Raw genomic sequence first — 10,832 nt, forward strand, 5'->3', positions numbered from 1 at the left:
GCATAACAAAAAGGTATCATACAGTACCTGATAATATATTTGTAAATTATATATTGATAAGGGGTTTATATCCAAAATATATAAGGAGCCTACATGCATCACCACCCCAAAAACAAAAAACCCAATTAAAAAATGGGTGGATAATTTGAACAGACACTTCTCAAAAGAAATTCAAATGGCCAACAGATATATGAAAAGATCCTCCACATCACTAATCATCAAGGAAATGCAAATTAAAACCACAATGAGATATCACCTCACACCAGTTAGGATGGCCAACATCCAAAAGACAAGGAACAATAAACACTGGTGTGCTTGCAGAGAAAGGGAACCCTCTTACACTGTTGGTGGATATGTAAATTAGTTCAACCATTGTGGAAAGCAAAATGGAGGTTCCTCATAAAGCTAAAAATAGAAATACCATTTGACTCAGTAATTCCATTGCTAGGAAAGAAACAAGATCCCATATTCAAAAAGACATATGCACCCCTATGTTTATAGCAGCAATATTTACAGTAGCCAAGACATGGAAGCAACCTAAGTGTCCATCAGTAGATGAATGGATAAAGAAGAGGTGATACACTTACACAATGGTATATTATTTAGCCATAAGAAGAAAATAAATCCTACCTTTTACAGCAATATGGATGGAGCTAGAGGGTATTATGCTCAGTGAAATAAGCCAGGCAGAGAAGGACAGATAACAAATAATTTCACTCATTTGTGGAGTTTAACAACAAAGCAAAAACTGAAGGAACAAAATAGCAGCAGACTCACAGGCTCCAAGAAGGGACAAGCGCTTACCAAAGGGAAAGGAGGTGGGAAGGCTGGGTTGGAAGGGAGCTAGAAGAGGGTTAAGGGGTATTATGATTAGTACACACAATGTAGCGGGGGCATGGGGAAGGCAGTTATAGCACAGAGAGACAAGTAGTGACTGTATAGCATCTTACTACACTGATGGACTGTGACTGTAATAGTGTGTGTTGGGGGAACTTGATAATAGGTGGGAATATAGTAACCAAGGTGTTGCACATGTGAAATCTTCATAAGATTATATATCATTGATACTTTAATAAAAATATGTCAGTCTTAAAATATATGGGTAGGTGTGTTAACAAACAGAGCCCCATGAACTAGTGTTAGAATATAGACAAATATGTCTGTGAAAAGAAGATTCCAGTAAGTTTGAGAATTTAGAGCTTAACTGATTTATCTATGGACATTTGATAATATATGTATAATGATTTTAAAGTTTACATATGAGACAAGCATTTCAATTCAATTGAACAGGTTTGTTTATTTAATATATGTGTCTGGCACAACTTAATCTACAAGAAGATAAAAATTCCATCTCTCTGCGTATATGTTTCCTATGGCTACCATAACAAATACCACAAACTAGCAGTCTTAAGCAACTGAAATTTATTGTCACAATTCTGAAGGCTACAAGTCTGAGATCCATGTCAGTAGCATTGATTTCTAATGAGGGCTGTGGGAAGATTCTGTGCCGGCCACTCTCCTAGTTTCTGCTTGTTTGCTGGCAATCTCTGGTGTTCCTCGGCTTGTAGATGCATCATGCTGATCTCTGTCTTCATGCTTACATGATATTCTCAGTTTGTGCCTATCTGTCTCTTTATACATGCCATTCTTTTATAAGGATACTAGGACCTGAATTAGGGGTCCATCCACTCTACTCAAATATGATATCATAGTAACTAAGTACATCCACAGCCACCCTGTTTACAAATAAATTCAAGTCCTGAGGTACTGGGGGCTAGGTCTTGAATGTACAAATTTTGGAGGGATATAATTTAACCCATAACACTGCATATACAAAATAAATTTTAAGTGTATTAGATGCAAATAACTCAATAGAAAACAAACATTTTGAAAAGAAAATATTAGAAGAGCAAATCCAAATTACCAATAAATACATGAAAAGGCTTATCCTTCCTATCAGGAAAAGGGTCATTAAAGTAACTTTTTTGACATTTACATTGTGCTCATTTGTTGAGTAAAATGGAAAGGTATCATTGACAATTTTGTCAAGGATGTAGGAAAAGGAGTCCTCTCAAACACAGTGCAACATAGATTTTTATACCATTTAAAAATTCACCTAGTGATTTCCATCATATTTTAAGTGCAATCCTTCTAACTATGCCATCTGTGGGAATCTATTCCTAGAAATGAAAACACCAGCATGCAGCAACATATGCAGATGGATGTTGGTGTCTTTATACTGCTTGTAGTGAAAAAAGTAAGTAAAGTGACTATTTTGTTGTAAAAGTATTTGAATATTTTGTAGTGTATTCATACCATGGTATATTGAGGCCATTACAATGAATGATACAGATCAGTATTAGCTGGCTTGGATACAGTGTTTAGGGGAGAACAGCATGATGCAGAGAACTATAGTATAAAAGAGTTACATTTTTATGAAACAAAAAATATATAACTTTTATAATTATACAAACATTTATATATTATGTGTAGATACTATATTTTACACTTCAACCTAAATTTCTTTAAGAGAATGCAGAGAACATATAAACTAAAGCATACAAAGTTACAAATATTTTATACCTAAAGTAGATAAAGGATAGATGAGGCATGGCTAAGGGTGACAGAGAGAGAGAGATAAGAGGTAATAGAAATAAGAGATAGATGTGAAGAGGAAGAGGTAAAGAAAAACATTTATGAATATAGATGAAACTTTAAACAAGTGCTTGACTGTAAAACTATGAATTCAGCAATAAAGGCCTTGCAGCTAGAAACAGACACCCAAGTAGAGTTTGAGCTAAAACTACAAGAACTTCTAGCTGCATTCCCTAAGAATTGTTTACCCAATACTTTAGAAAAGAACAACTGAAAATATATATGGAGATAGCTTGTGTGTAATTTATTTTAAATTATTGTTTTGGACCTTGCTATGAGCTCAGCACCACCCCACAACACTGATCTAAGGCTGCAAACTACTTTTGCCAGATTTCCTTTTCGTACAAGGGGTTTAAATTCATCAACGAGAGATTTGTATGAGAGTTGAAGCAGGAAGAAGTAGATCCATCTTTCTCAGCAGGCCGCGTGAATCAGACACAGTGGCTTCATCAGTCACTGCGGCCTCCCGGCAGATCCCTCCCTCATTCTCATTGTTCAGTCATGTGCACCTTTGCAGACTGTCTCTGAGCTCGGGCTCCTCTGCACATTCAGGTCTTCGGGTTGACATCTGCATTGTCGACTCTCTGACCTCATTGTCAGCTCTCTTGACTTTCCATGGTAACCTCTCTAACTCCTTCAATTCTTCCTATAGTTGTGCAAGCCTCTAATTTTGTATTAAACCAGGTATACCCCAAATGCATAAAGTGACTTTTCCTCACAGGAACCTGGCTGACAGAGTTACATAAGAACAGTATGGTAAAATAGGGAGGGTTTTCATAAAGAAAAGAGAAAAATTGAAGTAGTAATCATAAATTCAGCCTGTGGAGTAGTAAGGTCAGGGTGATGGGAGAGCAGCCATCACAGAGTGAGGCACTAAGAGTATAGTGTGTTGTCTGTACAGAGTTGAAAAACAATTGTAAAACCAGCTAAACTTCATTCTACTTTTTATTATTATCACATGAGGCCCATGATTCTAAACTGTGGCAGCGATAAAATTTAAAAAGCCCCTTTTCCATTTTGGGTGGGCCTTTCCCAATTCTCTACCCTCTTGGCTCATCACTGGAGTCAAAAAAATCATGAATCAAAGTGCATATATACAATTTATTCCAAATATGTAAGCTCCTTGGCGATTAGTAGTTGACTATAAGATGTTTAAGTGAATTATGATACCTACATAAAATGAATCAATTTGAAGTAGTTATTGAAAGATGTTAGCAATGGAACTTGGAAAAAGACTAGGCATAAAGATAAACAATATTTATGTTTGGGAGAATCCTAGTTGTTGGACTGCTATTATTTTGCTAACAAGGTCAAACTTAGTGAGGGAGTAAATTCATAGGATTTTAGTAAATACAGTGATGCATTTCATCTCGAATGACAAGACTCTCCAGACTGTGAGAGGAATGATGAGATGATCTTAGCATAATGCCAATGTGTATTCCATTCATCTAACTCTCCTTATTTTATGCTCAGCAAGAAACCTACTGATTATAATTTATCTACCCAAGTAAATTTGCCTGACTTAGAATATTCTGACTCAAGCAAGTAATTTTTCATTGTAAATATTAAAAATTGCATTCTTCATTTTATTTTAGTTAGCAATAATCACTCACTTTGACCTGGTTATTCCTGGAAATTTTAAGAGCAAAAGTGTGGAAATTCAGCAATGTATGCTTACTTTTAAAAATTATTCTTCTACTTTTTACAGAAAATGCTATCCAAGCTAGAATCTGGATTTGCCAGCTACTAATTCTGTGCACTTTCTATTACATTGGATTGCTATATATTATACTGACATGTTCTGAGGAAAAAGGGTCATATTATTAATTTATATCTTCAAATGTGGCTAATCATTTGCCAAATAATGTGAAAAATGACCTGGTATGTATTTTGAGGGGAGAAAAAATGTGCTTGATTAAATTCACTCATTATTTTAGATTCTTTTAAATCAAAGGTCATATCTGCTTTATTTAGAAAATTTAGCCAAATCTTTTGAGCCAAGCACACTACATTAGCTTCTGGCCCCAAAGAAGAAGGAAATATTAGTGTTAAGGAGAATAAAATGTTTTTGTGTCTTTCATCACTTATGAATGTGAAGACTTCCTGTAGACTAACCAGATTTTAAAATCTAAACAGGATCTTTCCTTTTCAAGGAAGATTTTTCATCAGGCTTTTTTTGGTCTAGATTTTCTATTACTTTGTATGCTTCTCAACAGGGTTATTCTCCCCACCCCCCTCACTTTGTTTCTCTCTCTTTCCCTCTCTCTCACTCTCTCTTTCTTCTTACTCCTGTTCTCTGGCACATGAAATATCCTACTCTTAATGGATTAGGTATTCTGGAAGCAACCCTAATATCTGTTTCAGCACTACTTGTGATCTTTCCTATTTATTTTTATTTATTTGTGGCACAGAAAAGAAACCATCTAAATCAGCTAACAAAGCGGGTTTTTCATAAGACTGCAGGAGAAAAAGCAAACATAAGGAGACTCTAAAGTAGAGAGAAAATGTAGACTGGCTAGGGACTTTATGACCCAAGGAATGACATGGAGGTGAGTTCCCCGGCTTTTCTTTTTGCATCTAAATATATACCAGACTGAGAGCTGACAATATATGTCTACAGATACAGACAAAAAATAAAAACAAAAACTGTTCTTTGTACATGTGGAACCAAGTCAGAGGCAGGCTAGTAAGACAGAAAAATTTTAGTCAATAATCACTATACTCCAATGACATACCATAGAAAACAAAGCAGTAACTCCCCACCTCCAATAGCAAAGGATAAAGGAGTGTAGACATCCACTCTTGCCAGACTTCAACAAGGCAGACAAATCACTCTGCCGGGATAATGTCAGAGAAATTCTAGATGGGAGCTAGGACATTTATCCCCACTAGATGGTACGGAGCTTCCCTTCCCTCATCATGTTGTCTACATGAGAAGACTGGGATTCCATGCCCACCCTGCAGTAGTGGGGTGTCCCTCGCCCTCTGCATGAGGTTGGTATCAGAGGGGCAGGCCTAGTAGAGACTCAGGACTTTCACTATTATTCAGTGGTGATAATGCCCCACAGTCCCAGCCCCCACCCGGGAATTCATTGACCCAATATTACTGATGCGACCCTCTCTCAAGGTGGTATGAATACAGGTCTGGTGAATAACCTAAACCAAATAGAGAACTGAAAAATACAATAACTGAAATTAAAACACAATCTTCAATGTGTGGAATCAGTAGAAAAATGAAGAAGAAAGAAGACAGAATAGTGAACTTGAGGATACAACAATATCGGAAATATCCGTTCTGAACTACTTAGGGAGAATGGACTAAGAAAATAAACAGTTGGAAACATGTGGAACTCCAAAAAAATCTAAAATTCATAATACCAGAGTTCCAGGAGGAGAGAATGAGGCTAAAAAAATATATGAAAACTTCCCACATTTGGCAAAAATCATAAATTTACAGATTCAAGAAGCTGAGCCATAACCCAAAGAGCATAAACCCAAAGACGTGCACACCAAGACACATTATAGTTAATCTCTGAAAAATAAAAAGAAAGAAGAATCTTAAGAGCAGCCAGAGAGAAAGATCACCTTACGTATAAGGAAAAAAAAAATTCAAATAACAATGGATTTCTCACAATAAGGCCAGAAGGTAATGGCACAATGGTTTTGTAGGATTTTGTTGTTGTTTTTGCTCTTATTTTTATTTCTATTTATTTAATGCTGAACTTATTCCCAGACCATGAGTTTTTGTTTCTTCAGTTGCTTCTGGGATATCATTTTTCCTCTGTGCACTTTCTCTCCTAGTTTAGGAATAACTGTTCATTTTCAGTGAAGAACATTTTCTGTACCAAGGAGAGCTCATGTATGGGGTGATCCTACAGTGAAGTCCATAGTATGCAGGCACATCTTCAGGGCCTTGTTCAGGGGATGTGCTCAATTACCAGAGCATCTATATCTGAATGCTTATGCTCAGCATTACTCTCTTCATTTTTTAAGTACATGCAGCAAGAATTCAGCTACCTTTTCAAGATACTCACCCTATGTCCAGCCCCACTGTTTGGCCTGAGCATACTTGCCAACTCCACAGTTGGAACAACAGAATGGCACACATTGGTCCTATAAAGTGACATCTTTCAGATATGGGCTGGCTTTTCATATTTGCATACCTTTGATGACCTGAGCAGTTTCACAGTTGTTTTTCAAGTGAACATGGAGATTTGAACATCTTGATGTTCATGATAATGATCTAGGTCTAGTGAGTAGCAAGCCATTTGCAGGACCACCTCAGGTCACTTATGAGCAGAGGGCACAGTATTTTTCAAGGAAAAGAAAAAAACAAAGAACTGTAAATCCAGAATTCTGCATCTGAAGAAAGTATCCTTCAGGAAGGAAGAGGAAGTACAGACATTCACAGATGAAGGAATACCTAGAGAATGTATTGCTAGCAACTCTATCCTAAAAGAAAAAAACCTAACAGAAGTCCTTTAAACAGAAAGGAAATGATAGTAGAAGGAATCGTGGGGTATCAGAAAAAGAACAGGGGAGGAGAAAAATATGGTTAATACTGTAAACCTTTTCTTCTTGAGTTTTCTGAATTACATTTGATTGTTTAATGAAAATTATGACACTGTCTTATGTGGTTTTAATGTACACAGAAGGAATATTTAACACAGTTCTATTATAAAGGGGAGAGGGTAAAAAGGTGTAAATGGGAGCAATGTTTCCGTGCTTTACTCCAGCTGGTAATATTGAAACAACAATAGACTTTGATAAATTATATATGGTGGTAAGTAGAATAATGGCCCCAAAGATGTTTATGTCCTAATCTCCAAAATCTGTGAACTGTAAAGTAATATGGCTGAGGAATAGCGGTAGCAGGTCTGCAACTGATAATTAACTCACTTTAAAACAGGGAGATTATGTTGGATTATTCAGGTGGGCCCTCTATAATCACAAGGGTCTTTAAAAATGTAGGAGTCAGAATGGAAGATCAGGTTGGTGTTCTGTGAGAATTCCACCCGCTGTTGCTGATTTTGAAGATGGATGACTTCAGGAAGGCTTTAGAATCAAGTAATGCAGGAGGGCTTTAGAAACTGGAAAAGGCAAGGAAACAGATTCTTCTCTAGGGGCTCCAGAAGAGTACAGGCCTGCCAACACTTTAATTTTAACCCCATGAGACCTATTACAAAGTTCTGATTTACAAAACTGTAAGATAATAAATTTGTATTGCTTTAAGCCACATAATAGTAGTTTGTTATTGTATCAATAGAAGACTGTTACACCTGTCAATCTAGATTTCTGTATTTAGTAAAAATATATTTTGAAAATAATCACCCACCCTTTTAAAAACAAATTAAAAAACATCAGAAACAATGGAGGGCAGAAATCAATATATGACATTTCTAACCATAAAGAAAGAACATTATAATTCAGATTTTTATATCCAGGAAAAATATACTTCACAAGTAAAGGCAAAGCAGGCATATTTACAGATAATTCAAAGATGAATTGCATTGAGAAAATTTGTATTCAATACTCGCCCTATAAAAAAATGCTGATTGAAGATTTTGGGCCTGAAAGAAAATGCTACCAGATCTATAGGAAAAAATGAAGAGCACAAAAAGTGATACTTACATATAATATATAAGCCATTTGCATAAATGATAAATATATAAAACCATTTGTTTCTTCTCTTAATTTCTTGAAAAGGCAATTGACTAAATAAAATGCAATGTCATTGTATTATTGAGTTTATCACATATGTTCATATAAAATATTTAAAACAATAGCGCAAGAAAAGAATAGGGAAATAGAGTATTACTGCTGTAAATTCCTTACATTTTATCTATAGTAGTAAAATATTTATTTAGTAGACTGTAATTAAAGTTACAGCATTATGGACATTTCACTCTGATATGCCAACAGTTGTTACAGACATTAAAATATTTTATGAATAATTTATACCAATATATTTGACAACTTGTGTGAAATGGAAAAATATTTTTATTTTTTGTTTTATTGTAAAAGAAGAAATAGGAAATCTGAATAATCTGGTGCTGAATTAATTATAAGAGATTTTCCCTAGATGAGTTTTTACTCCTAAATTCTATTAAACATTTAATGATGACTAATACCAAAATTGCACACCTCTTTCAGAAAAGAAGGGAAGGAACATTTCCCAACATACTTGATTAGGCAGGCTACTAAAACCCTGATACCAAAATCCTCATACCATAACTGATATAAAAAATATGGTTAAAAATATTTTTAAAAATACAGACACAAGGGCAGAAATCCTCAACAATAACAAATTGATTCCAGCAACACAAGAAAGGGTAATGTATCATGTTCAAGTGGAATCTATCTCAGAAACCCAAAGTTAATCAGTGAAAACATTCAGTGCAATTGAACACATTCACAGAATAAAAGAGAAAAATTTGGGCATCCCAATAGAGGCAGAAAAAGCAATGCTCAACATCAATTCATGATATACATTTCAGCAAAATTGGAATAGATGGGAATTTCCTCAACCTGATAGCGGACATATGCAAAAATAATACCATATTAAATGGTGAGATATTAAATACTTTCCCCTAATCACAGGAAGAAGACAAAAATGCTTATTTTTATTACTTATATTGAATATTGTTCTGGAGTTCCTAGTAATGAGCCAAAATAACAATACAAGAAAAAGAAAGGAATGGCATAAAGATTTAAAATATCATTATTTATAGATGATGTGGTTGTATAAGTGAAAACTCCTAAGGAATCTACCAAAGATTCTAAAACTAGTAAGTGTAATTAGCAACATCACAGAATACCAGGTGCATAAAGGTGTTTTAAATTGTAGCAAATAAAAATGTAATGTCTTTATGAAAATATACAAAACAATAAAAGTTAACAAAGAGCCTTTCATAATGCCAAAACATTGGCCAAGAAAAATTAAGTAAAACTTAAATGGAGAAATATGTTTTAATGAGTTGGTAGACTCAATGTTGTCTTGTTTACATTTCTTCCAAATTGACTCATATATTAAAAATAATGCTAATCAGTATCTTAACCAAACATTTTTGGGTAAAAAAAAATCTTGTATCAAAATTTTAAAATTAACAATGTAATCATAAAATGAACAAAGTTGGAGAACATATGTATGCACTATCAGAATTAAAAACAAAGCTGGAATAATAAGCAAGCCAGGGTGATTGGTGTAAGAATATAGAACCATAGGATGGGATAGAGAATGTAGAAACAGACCCTCATATATATGGTCAACTGATTTTTGACAATGGCTAAATAGAAATTCAATGGAGAAAGAAAATATTTTCAACATGTGGTATTAAGTCAATGGGATAAATATATGGAGAGTAAAATGAAACCCACACTATACCTCACACTACATGCAAAAATTCATTCAAAATGAATCATCACTAATCAGAAAAATCTATAAGGAATCTAGAAGGAAATATATAATAATATCTTTGTGAATCAGGTAGGCAAAGATTTCTTATCAAGGACGCAAAAAGCACTAGCAATAACAGAAAACATCGATTACAAATTTGACTTTATAAAATTTAAACACTACTGCTCACCAAAAGTAATGTTCCAAAGATGAAAAGATAAAAATCTGGGTAAAAATATTCCTAGTGCATGTATTTGACTCAGGACTTGAATCTAGAATATCTAGAGAACCCTTATAAATCAGTAATGACAAATATACAGTAAAGGAGGGCAAACTTCTTCAACACTTACTTCACAGAAAAACATCATATAAGAAGGACGAAAGTATGTGAAATATTACTAGATATCATTAGTTATCAGGGAAGTGAAAATTACAACTACAGTGAGATATCCTTCAGCGATAATGACTTATTTTGCAGAAGCTTTACAACATTAACTATTGGCAAGAATAAGAAATTGGAACTCTAGTACAAGTTGGTGAAAGTGTAAAATTGTACAATACAACCACTTCTGAAAATTATTTGGTAGATTTTCATAGAGTTAAATATAAATCTATTCTGTGACCCAGTAATTCCACACTTAAATAGTAACGTAAGAATAATGAAGACGAATGTCTACGGATAGACTTGTGTAAGAATTTTTTTTAGCAGCTTTATTCATCATGACCCCAAACTGGAAACAACCCAAATGTCTCCAATAGGAAAATGGGCTAAAAATGCCAA

General features: G+C 34.5%; 1 pseudogene; it reads right to left on the reverse strand.

Annotated features, from left to right (window-relative positions):
* Positions 1–6,378: 6,378 nt before the first annotated feature.
* LOC130684584 (60S ribosomal protein L17-like) lies at positions 6,379–6,876 on the reverse strand (annotated as a pseudogene).
* Positions 6,877–10,832: the final 3,956 nt, after the last annotated feature.

Source organism: Manis pentadactyla, chromosome 8 (genome assembly GCF_030020395.1).
Source record: "Manis pentadactyla isolate mManPen7 chromosome 8, mManPen7.hap1, whole genome shotgun sequence".
Taxonomy (NCBI): Eukaryota; Metazoa; Chordata; class Mammalia; order Pholidota; family Manidae; genus Manis; species Manis pentadactyla.